Genomic DNA, 11076 nt, shown 5'->3' with positions numbered 1-11076 from the left:
ATCAAAATACATGTGCACATGATTGATAACAGCAATACTGAAATTAGAGGCAGTGGGGTCATAGATATATAAACCCCAGGAACCAGGGGGCTTATATATCTATGGTGGGGTAAAGGGGGATGCCGGTGGGCGGGGATGAAACAATTAATCAAGTTTGCCTAATGCACCTATCAATGTTATCCCCCACCTACCCCCTCCCGGGCGTAGTGGGGGAAATGGTGGGGATTTGACTTTTTGAGAAATCAAATTCTCCACCCATGGGGGAACGACTAGTGGTCAAATCTCCATGTAGTATGGCTGTTAGGTGCTTTAGGAAACAGGTCAATTCCTTTAGCTTACAAGTTAAAACAAACGCCTAAAATTTCGAGCGGTCAAATGCCCCACTAGTGGAGCAGAGTTTCAGGTCAAAATCCCCCACTAATCCCCTAGTAAGCCCGGGAGGGGGGTAGTGGGGCTTAACATTGATAGGTGTATAAATGCAAGGAAATTTGTCTTGACACTGAAAATTCTTACCACAATCCCTGTATATGTGTGTGATGAATCCTTAGCAGTTGTTGTTGTAGGTCTGTATGAGTTGTTGTGTAGTTTGTGTTCTCTAAGAAAATTTAGTTAGTGATAGTGACACAGACTGGGGTGAGACTACACATACACACGATATTCAACTATATTATTATGTACACATAATAACTCACTTATTGAAGTGAGAGTAAAGCGAAGAGTCGGTAGTCGGACACAATATTCAAAGTTGGGTAGAGGATCCACGCGCGAACATATTAAAGCAACGGAACGCGGAACGGAAAGCACTAAACCGCCGAAATGACGAACTGAACACTTTAACAAAATCTTACAGCATACTATTACTGAACTGTCCTTAGCGGCACTAGTAATCACAACAGCCAGGTGAGAGCGAAGCATTAAAAAGGAACGATTAGATTAGATTATCCATTTTTGTCAAAAGACAAGGGTACACAAAAGGCTAAGCCTGTAAACGTGCTCCCCTTCACAAAAAGCACATACAAAACAACACACACCGATTGTGGGTTTAATTGTCGTTAGTAAAGAAATAATTACTTGTGGGATATGACACAGGACCCTTGAAAATGAAGACACCTGTGTAATCTTTGTGAGGAAAAGAGATCAGTAATTAGACAAAGATGAAGATGTGGTATATGAGATAGTTGATTTCAGGAAGGTTGAATGTCTAAGAGGTAAAGGAAGTCCGAGAGGAAGTCTGTGCCCTCCATGACTACCCAGCTGTAAGCAAGGATAACTGAAAATGATCCCTTCACTTTGCAAATTTCACAGAAATTCATTGAAAGAATATGTAGTTGATGTCACTCTAATTTCATAGGCGGCGGAAGAGGGGGTGCTGGGATTTTACTGTGGGTGCTGAGCACTCCCAACTCAAAGCTGTATTGTGCAATAGTCATCACGTGTGCTCCTGCAAGGTTTCCAGAAACTTGTCAATCACGATCAAGATACTCTAATAAAGCAGTCACCCTAATAATACCACAGTCAAGCATGTATTAAAATTGGTAGCATTTCATTAACAGCTAAATCCACCAAAAATGCCCCCAAATCCAATCTGCTAATACCTAATTTTCAAAACTTTTCCTGGGGGAGGGGGCCGGGGGGGCATGCCCCCAGACCCTCCTAAAATTACTACCACCAACATAAACTTTGGGCACCCCCAACTTTAGCATCCTTCTGCCTCGTATGAATTTCATATAATTATTATTGTTCACACTTCAGTGTTGTAAGCTATTGATCAAAAGCTGCTGATTTAGACCTTTTCTTTAAATGTATTTCATATCTTTTTGATGATTCAAAGATCATTCCACGAGGGAATTTTTAATATCCAGTAGTGTCAGGTGATATGTACTAAGTTCTTAGGAAAGCTCATTGATGTAACCAAGAACTCATAATATCACCTATCAACAGTTCTCTGTCATCAGTAGGTCAGGCTAGAGGTGTACATGTTCATATAATCAAAAGTGAACTTGTAGCAGTGCTTTTGTAAAGGCTGTACTGGCAGTTAGACGCTCTCTAAAAGCAATGGCGGATCCATTTAGGGCAAATGCCCCTCCATCCCTTTGTGGAGGAACCATGCATAGCTACTTCTTTTGATTAAAATACTAAATCTTGTTAGCAATAGCTCATGAACAATATGCGTGTTTTTTACTATAATTTATTGCAAACTCACCTGAAACCGAACTCAAAACATTTGTCAAACCGTCACCCAGCATCTTCGTGCATACTAAACACCTCTGAAATATTTGTCGTGTTGCTGGTGTATAGCCTTTTAAAGACTTCACAACCATCTGCAAAGGCTAAAATGACAAAAATGAGCTGTGAGACACTACTAAGAAGTGAATAATTGCTGCTTCAAATATACAGCAACTATAACAAGAGAATCCTGCTCTCCCCCACCACCTAAAACTTAGCCTGTTTGTGCTCCTCCCCTTGCCTGCAAAGAAATAATAGCTATATCATTTGAATAAGCTTGCCTAGTCTTTCTTTTACTGCAGATAGAATCTGTAGCATATAATGCAACACATTATCACACCTCCCAAGCTTATACCCACGCATGCAACGTCCAAGATTTTGCTTAATATGGTCATGCAACTGTTAAAGAATTTCCACTACATCATATAACCACCAGCTTGCATGTCAACCAAATGAACATGTCATTTAATATGCAATACATACGTGTGATATTGATGTACCAAGACTTCCAATTGGAATTTCTACAAACTGAGTAATGTCTTTGACTCAAAACCTAGATCCACCTTAAGGTATAACATGCAAAGAATTTACTGAATAACACAGTAGTTTACTGAATAACACAGTAGTTTACATCATTTTATGGTTACTATTCATAACTCATTAGCTATGGCAGAAAACCTTGAGACTATAATGAAAAATTTTTTTGCAAATGCTTGAGGTGTAAATACATGTATAACGCAATGAAATCTTGTCCATGACACTTCCATTAAAGCATGTGGGTTGAAACAGGAATCAAAGAATCTACTTTACATGACTCATGCATAAGGGTGATCATGTGATATAGGGTAAATGATCACTAACTACATGTACCTTATCACCTATCTCAGTACCAGAAAGCTAATAATAATATAGGGTAAATAATCAGTAAACGTTTGTTTACTGATTATTTACTCAAGGTAAATCAACTAGTAAACTGACACTACAAAAATGTTGATTGGTTCAGTCTAGGTAAATTATGAGTAAAGTAAACAAAACGTTCTTATCTGTTAGTTCACTGCTTGATTTTGATAGTGGCAAAGCAGCCTTCTTCAAGCAGTGATAAAACCATATTACTTCCTAACGCTATGAGCACAGAAAAAAAATGTAACTTAGCTTACATGTTTATCTATAGCCTCATGTCATGTCTTTATATGAAGTTATAAAACAGAAGGTATTACTACATTGCTATCAACACCTCGATTTCAGCAATTGTCATGTTAAGTCAAGTATTTCAAAGTATGTGGAACTGAAGCTAGTTAAACTGTACTCACGTATTTTGTTTTTCATACCTCAGCCTTGCATGACTTCATCCTTGGGATAATAACAATATCCTGGGTGTTGAATTATAATAATTATGGCAAAAGCACAACTGCATGTACAAGACTTTCAGTGAGGTGGAAATAACCATAATATCAGTAATGAAATCTGTGCATTGTTTTTTCATTAAGGCACAAAAGTTTAAAAAAATTATAAGGAAAATTAATGTGCCGCTCATACATGCTCTGTTTTCACAGACCAGGTCAATTTACTATAGCTAATACTGTAGGCAACATGCAGACATCTATAGATATGAACAAATATCAACACCTTATTAAAAAAACCATAATTTTTATTAAGATACTTTAATAGAATAGAATAGTCATACAGATTCATAGCAGAACACCTTATACATGTAGATTTATTTAGTGATCTTTTAATTTAATGTCATGGTAATCAGCATAATTATATAGCTGTTCTTTCACAGCATATTAAAACTCATGTATGGATACTAACTAATACTGATATACTAACTAATACTGATATACTAACTCCATATTTACTGAATTTTACTCAGTATTACTCAGTCTTGGAACATTTTTTTCCCAAGTGCAACACAACCTAGCCTGAAGCAAAACTAGATTACTAGTCAGAACAGTAGACTATTACTGTGTAAATTTTAAATAATGGTCCCAAGATGGAGTTAAGACAGAGTAATACAGGGGCGGATCCAGAGTCTGGAAAGAGGGGGGCACCTTGCTGAAAAAAATTGAAGAGCAAAACAAAAAAAAAAAAAAAAAAAAAAAAAAGGTCACAACAATAATAGCTAGTTATCCTTTACCAAATATATTATATCACGTATGTTATGTAAAAAATAAAATCCTATTTATAGCTTCCTAAGTAAGCTACACTTCCCCATGAACACTGTGACTGCTTTATTAGAGTGATTGGTGATTGACTGCTCTATTAGAGTATCTCGATCTTATATACATTTTTTTAAGGGATGGGGGGGGACGTGCCCCCTGCGCCCCCCTGGATCCGCCACTGTAATATGGAGTAAAATACGGGGTTAGTCAGTATCAGAATATGAGTATTGCTGTGTTTCTTACTGGAGCATTACACACATACAAGGTTACACATAACAGTACAATGACAAGCAGACAAGGTGACATTATACAGAAACAACTGTATTATGTAAATAAGAATACAATTAACTATTCACTACACAACAAGAAGTCAAAAACAGTGGCCGGAAGGTTTGATGATAAAAAGATAGGATGGTTAAGAAGAAGACTGTATATAAAGAAACAGAGCCCTTCAAATGACTGTTCTATTAGAATAGTTCTATTAAAGAATCAATATAAAAATTTTGCATTTCCTTGTGGTTACATGTATACTATCGTTCTTATATTTTACCCATTTCTGAGAACTTATATCTATTGCACTGTTAACTGTGTTTGTATTTCTGCGCCTTTGTGCTGCCAAAATTTTGTGTTGGCTATAAATTCAAATTTGAGAGTGGGGTTTCTATATACAATCCAGATATACTGTACTAGCTTTCAGTATTGCAGCCTCAATAAATTAGTGAATTTGTTATAGATACCCTGTATGGAACTCAAAACAAACATGTCATTAGATCTAGATTAGTAATGACTGATATGGAGGTAAGTGCTCCTATACATAAAAGGATAATAGGGCCACTTGTTAACTATCCAATTTGTATAAGTGTACAGTGGATAGTACACTTTTTGCCTGGATTTAAAAGTGTACAGATTATTAAAATGTTCATATTTTCTAGGTCAGTTACTGTTTATCTTGCTAAGAGAAATTTTGGGACTGTTCGATTAACAGATTTTGCTGATTACTGAATTATCTTCTTTATATAATCATGCAGATTTCCATTATGAGAACATTGGCAAGTACTGTAGTCATATAAGTGTCTTCACCTCACACCTGAGTCTTGTGAATTTTGCTCAAAACTTTTCATCATTATTCTAATTTGGATTTATTCAAACTGTTGACATTATCCTTTAAATGGACTCATTATTCCTAAAAGTATTCGCTCCCAATTTTAGATGTATAACCTTTAATGTCTATTCAATTGCAAGATATTCAGCAAGACATTGAAACAGTAAAACCTCCTGAATTTAGTTGTATCAATTACGCAGTGTTATTGTTATCAAGATGGTTAGTGACTAATTTAACAGAGAGATGAAACTACCACTGATTGTTCTATTAGATTAAGTGACTGTTCTGTTAGAGTATCTCAAGTATTAATATGCTAATTACTGTACTGCATGTATACTCTAAAAAACTGCTACAAACTCATCATGTTCCCTTTGGAATATCACAGGTATTACAATGATGTCATTTGACATACCATAATTTATTGATCACAAATGGTGTACTAGTTCAGAGGATCATCAGGTGAAGACAGGTTGCTAAGAAACTTGGCTATATATGATAGTAATGATATTAACAAACTATGAAGAATATGACACAAACAATGAATGCTGCTATCAAGCATTACTATAACTAGAACAGTTAGCTATAGAGATCTTTATTTGTCAGTGTGTACACAAAAGGTTTTTGGAGAAGATGACAATTACAAGAGTATCACGTATTCATCTAGTAAGAGTGGCATAGCAGAAGGAATATTTCATTCTGTGTGACTGAAGAGTATAATACATTATAAATATTGTGTGACCATTCCATTTGAATTTATGACTGTTCTATTAGAGTATCTTGATCTTTTTAATGGAATTGTTCTTTAACATTCCAGATATAATTCCCACAGATAACTATAATTGTGTCAGCGCAATCACCACATCCCTAATTAGTAACTTCAGCTCAACAATAAGAGTCCAAATTTTCAGTACAAAAGTGTAAAAATTGTTAGTGGTAACAGATGTCATTAATAACTGAAATATCACCAAACAGTATCTATTTTCAAAAGTTTTCAAATGGTCGACATTTTCATCTAAGTAACTACCCATGAAAGTAGCCTGACTACAGCCCTACGGCCCTCCTGTATACACATATCACAAATTGATACAAGAATGCAACCTACTATATGTGTATAGCATGTAGCAATCTTTGAATAATTAATTAATTTGGTGGGTCGTAATTTCTATAATATTATTATCTAAACTACATACCAGATATGTTTTACATGTTAGCTATTTATGATGATCATTTGTGTCATGTAAAATTGCACATTAGTGCACTAACTCACCAAGTTAAATATTACATTTGTGCCCAAGTCACTACTCTATTAGTGTGTACATACACTGCACATCAGTTGATGCATTAAAGTATTTTATTCACTGTTTAAACATATTGTAACTAGAGGACATAATTTTAATTTTTAGAAATTCTTGAAAGTAAAATTTCAAAGTGAGCCATTCATAGACTATCATACAAATGGTAACTCAGCTAACAGCCTATACCATAGGGATGCCACAACATAAGAAATGTTTATGTCATTATCACAGGAATTTATCATTGTTGTTCAACTATCCCTCTAGGGACCCACAGGGAGGCAACAAATTAGCCTGTGGAACAGGGAGTCAGACAAGTAAATTTCAGGAATAAAACACGTTTTAGAAATCCTGAGAACAAGTTCTTGAAGTTAATTTGTCCTTCATTACATCGACTTTCATACACTGTTTTCACATATTCATACCTTTGGAATGGTTGGTCCTATCAGCAATAACTAAATGGCATCTTGCTGTAAATGACATGATGTAGCAAATCTGTTGAACTTTATTACAAGTCTGTGCACTATGGCATATGAAAGTTGTTGCCATTTGTATTTTGATAAAGAATTTCAATAAAAATATGTACGCAGTCAAAATTTTACATGATGCCATCAATTATTACATTAAAATTGCATCAAAACTTAATACTATGTAGCTAATGCCTTGTTTAGTGATATTATTAAATAAAGAGAAAAACTATTGGGTGTGAATAATTCCTGATTTTTATTTGATGCATTCACATGTATAGTTTTGGACCCAATATTTAAATTTGTACATTATAAGGTAGCCAAATTTGTGTGCTATTTCTCTGTCATGACATACCATGTCATGATATGTCATATGTCATGACTATTGTGGAATCCCTACTATATCATTAATGTGACCTTTTCAACCTATAAACGGCAGGGAAATGGTAATTTTGTATATGCATAGTACATCAATAGCTTTAGAGTGGTCATGGTTAACTATTTCATTCTTATAAACTGCTACTTAAGATGTCCAACAGTGACTTTTTAGTTTCCAATGTCATAGTTTGAAGATGCTTGAGTTAGAGATGCAATGGTTTTGGGGTGCAGCCCATTCGACTGACAGATTTTGAATATTAAAACGGTTCTAAATACCCACATGTAGATTATTCTCTTAAAGTCCTTATAAGGATATTCCTTGATTCTCATTTCTATTAGTAAACTGGTGTGAGTGGGCAGTTATTGTTCTTTAATGATGAACAAAATAATGAAATGATTAAATGTATGAAGAAAAAATGATGAAATGTATGAAGAAAAAAACAGTATGTGAATCCTCAGACAAACATGCTACCACATATCTGATAGATCTGTTGTGGACATGACAAGGAAAACTATGTTAACTACATACATAAAAAAGTAAACAACAACAGCAACAACAACAAAGAAAGTGCAAAAAACATTATAAGTCTGCTCTATTAGAGTATTTCACTACAAAAGTGGCTGTTTTATTAGAGAGTATCAATCTAAGGAGCATGAACAATACATTTGAGTGCCCTGTTTTCCAATTACTGCTCTATTAGGGAGTATTAATCTATTTGCAAGCAATTAAGCTCCATAGTTTGAAATATCCACCTAATATGCTAGCATTATGTGTTGGCATAGTACTCAGTGGCGGATCCAGGATGGGGCATTTGGGGCAAATGCCCCCCCCCCCCCCCCCCCCCCCCCCTTCAAGAAATTGCATACAAGATCGATATACTCTAATAGAGCAGTCAATTACTCTAATAAAGCAGTCACAATGTTCATGAGGCAGTATAGCTTACCTATGAAGCTACAAATAGGATTTTATTTTACATAACAGACGTGATATAGTAGGTAAGGATAACTAGCTATTATTGTTGTGACCTTTTTTTTTTTTTTTTTTTTGGTCTTCAACTGGTTTTCAGCAAGTTTTTTTGGTCTTCAACTGTTTTTCAGAAAGGTGCCCCCCCTCTTTCGAAACTCTGGATCCGCCCTGGTACTCCTATTATGCCTCTTATTCTGCTGACATATTTGATGCAGGCCTACATATATATAACTCAGTACCGGAATACTATTGTTATTATTTTTATATCCACTCCTGAAACTGTAATTATTTCCTAACACTATGCACACAGCATAACAATTGTGACTGGGCCTGCAACAAGAAGGCATGTGGGCATAAACTACACCATGTCACACAACTAGCCATATCTCACTATTGGTATTCACCAGCCTATTATACTTTCAATTTCACCTATTATGCTATGCTGCAGTGCTCAAGAATTTAACCCATTATGCTCAAAATTATGCTCGATCGATGTTTCAGATTATGCTCAAAATTATGCCAGCATAATAGGCTGGTGCCTAACTATTGGAATGAAATATTTGCATTCTGTAACTTTTATCAAAAAGCCATTTAATTGCTTACTACCAGCTTTAAAATTTAAAGCCATAGGATGGTGACACCAAAAGTTGTGGTTAATAAAAGTTTGAAAAAAATTGGGCAAATGTTATTATTTAATTATAATTGCTCCATCAGAACTGAAAATTCTGCAATATTATGTACTCACATGTCCTATTGTTGCAGGCCCAGTCCACATGTAACCATATTGAAAATTAATTAGCTTACATATTTATCTAGCCTTGTTATCACATTGTTTATGAAGTCAAATTACATGTGGGATAGAAGAATACCTTGTCATGTTCCTATCAACATCTCAATTTCAAATATTCCAATGTTGTTTATGAAGTCAAGCATTTCAAAGTGTATGAAATAGTTTAACCATATCGCAGCCTTGGCTTTGAGTCAGCCTTGGGTTGATAACAACAATGTCCTACTTATATGGTGGAAATTTAACTATAACTTACTTGTTATTGTAGAAAACTTTGAGTAAAACCCAGCTGATGAAAATCCTTGAGGTGGAAATAATGAAATTCTGTGCATGACATCTCCATTAAAGTATGAAACAGGAATCAAAGCATCTAGCTTATTGGTAATCATGAGTCATGAAAATTAGTCTTGTATGTAGGCAAAATTGATGTATATGCCCACATGATTTGTTTTAGTCCCAGTCACTATATACTGTATAGTCATCAGTGTTAGTGGAGATCTAGATCTGAACAAATGCCAACATTCTCTAAAAATCTATATTATTAGGGGCTCTAAATTATTCTTCTAAACTATACTTAGATTCTTCTTACTCATTTTATAAGGTATTTTGCTATGGATCTCTATAACTATTCCATAACAGTAGTTCTGACTGCTCTATTAAAGTACCTCAATCTAAATTTTGCCTTTCCTTGTGGTTACATGTATGCTATAATTTTTCAAGGAATTGTACTTTACTGTGTTGTGTTTTTCTGTGTGTTTGTGCTACCAAATACTGGTATTGCCTATACAAGTTCTAAGTTCAGAGGGTTTCTATATAGTATCCCAGTAACCCCCACCTACTCCACTGATGGTAATGGTTGTGATGTAGCTTCACTACACTGAATAACTGAACTTTGACTCTGTGCAGAACTAGCTATAAGAGAAACATGTAGTGTTGGCTGGTATGGAGGGATTGATAATCAGGCCACTTGTTAACCATTCAATTTGTATAAGTGTATAGTGAATAGTACACTTTGTTATTGGCATAAAATTAATAATGTGCCTTGATTATCAAAATGTCCTAGATTTGCTAAGAGAAATTTTGTGTGTTTGACTGAATTATGAGTGTTCACATTTAATTTAACGGGTTCTGCTAAGTAGTGAATTATCTTCTTTTAATTATGTAAACCACCATAAAAGGAACACAGGTGTACGTATACTAATAACAGCCATAAGTGTCTTCACCTTGCACCTAGGCCGCCTTGCAAATTTTATTTAAAAGGTTTCTATTTTGAATTTATCTTGACATTATGCCTTAAATAACTGCAAAATTAACTCCTCATTCCTAAAAATATTCCCAATCTTTATAACCTTTCTTCCTCTCTGTAATCTGAGATGTTCAGCAAGAAATTGAAACAGCTGTAGTAATTGGCCCCTTTTTTCCCTTATTTTGGCCCCTTTTCTGTTACACCTTATTAGTCATTCAATCTGTATAAGTGTATAGTGAATAGTACACTTTGTTATTGGCATAAAATTAATAACATGCCTTGATTATCAAAATGTCCTAGATTTGCTAAGAGAAATTTTGTGTGTTTGACTGAATTATGAGTGTTCATATTAACGGGTTCTGCTACGTACACAGTAAATTCAAATGGATCAATTCAACCTCCATGGGTAAATTTAAACTACAAACTTTTTTGTTAAAATGACCATCTAA

At 34.9% G+C, this 11076-nt stretch overlaps 1 long non-coding RNA gene across 1 annotated transcript; it reads right to left on the bottom strand.

The window, feature by feature from the left end:
* Positions 1-510: 510 nt before the first annotated feature.
* LOC136254530 (uncharacterized) lies at positions 511-930 on the bottom strand. Its single transcript, XR_010700545.1, has 3 exons — positions 856-930; positions 693-803; positions 511-595 (listed from the first exon to the last, which is right to left on the bottom strand). It is a non-coding gene; the product is annotated as an uncharacterized lncRNA (long non-coding RNA).
* Positions 931-11076: the final 10146 nt, after the last annotated feature.

The sequence above is a fragment of the Dysidea avara genome, chromosome 4, assembly GCF_963678975.1.
Source record: "Dysidea avara chromosome 4, odDysAvar1.4, whole genome shotgun sequence".
Lineage (NCBI taxonomy): Eukaryota > Metazoa > Porifera > Demospongiae > Dictyoceratida > Dysideidae > Dysidea > Dysidea avara.
The sequence above is the reverse complement of the archived record's forward strand: the minus strand, read 5'-3'. Positions and strand labels throughout refer to the sequence as shown.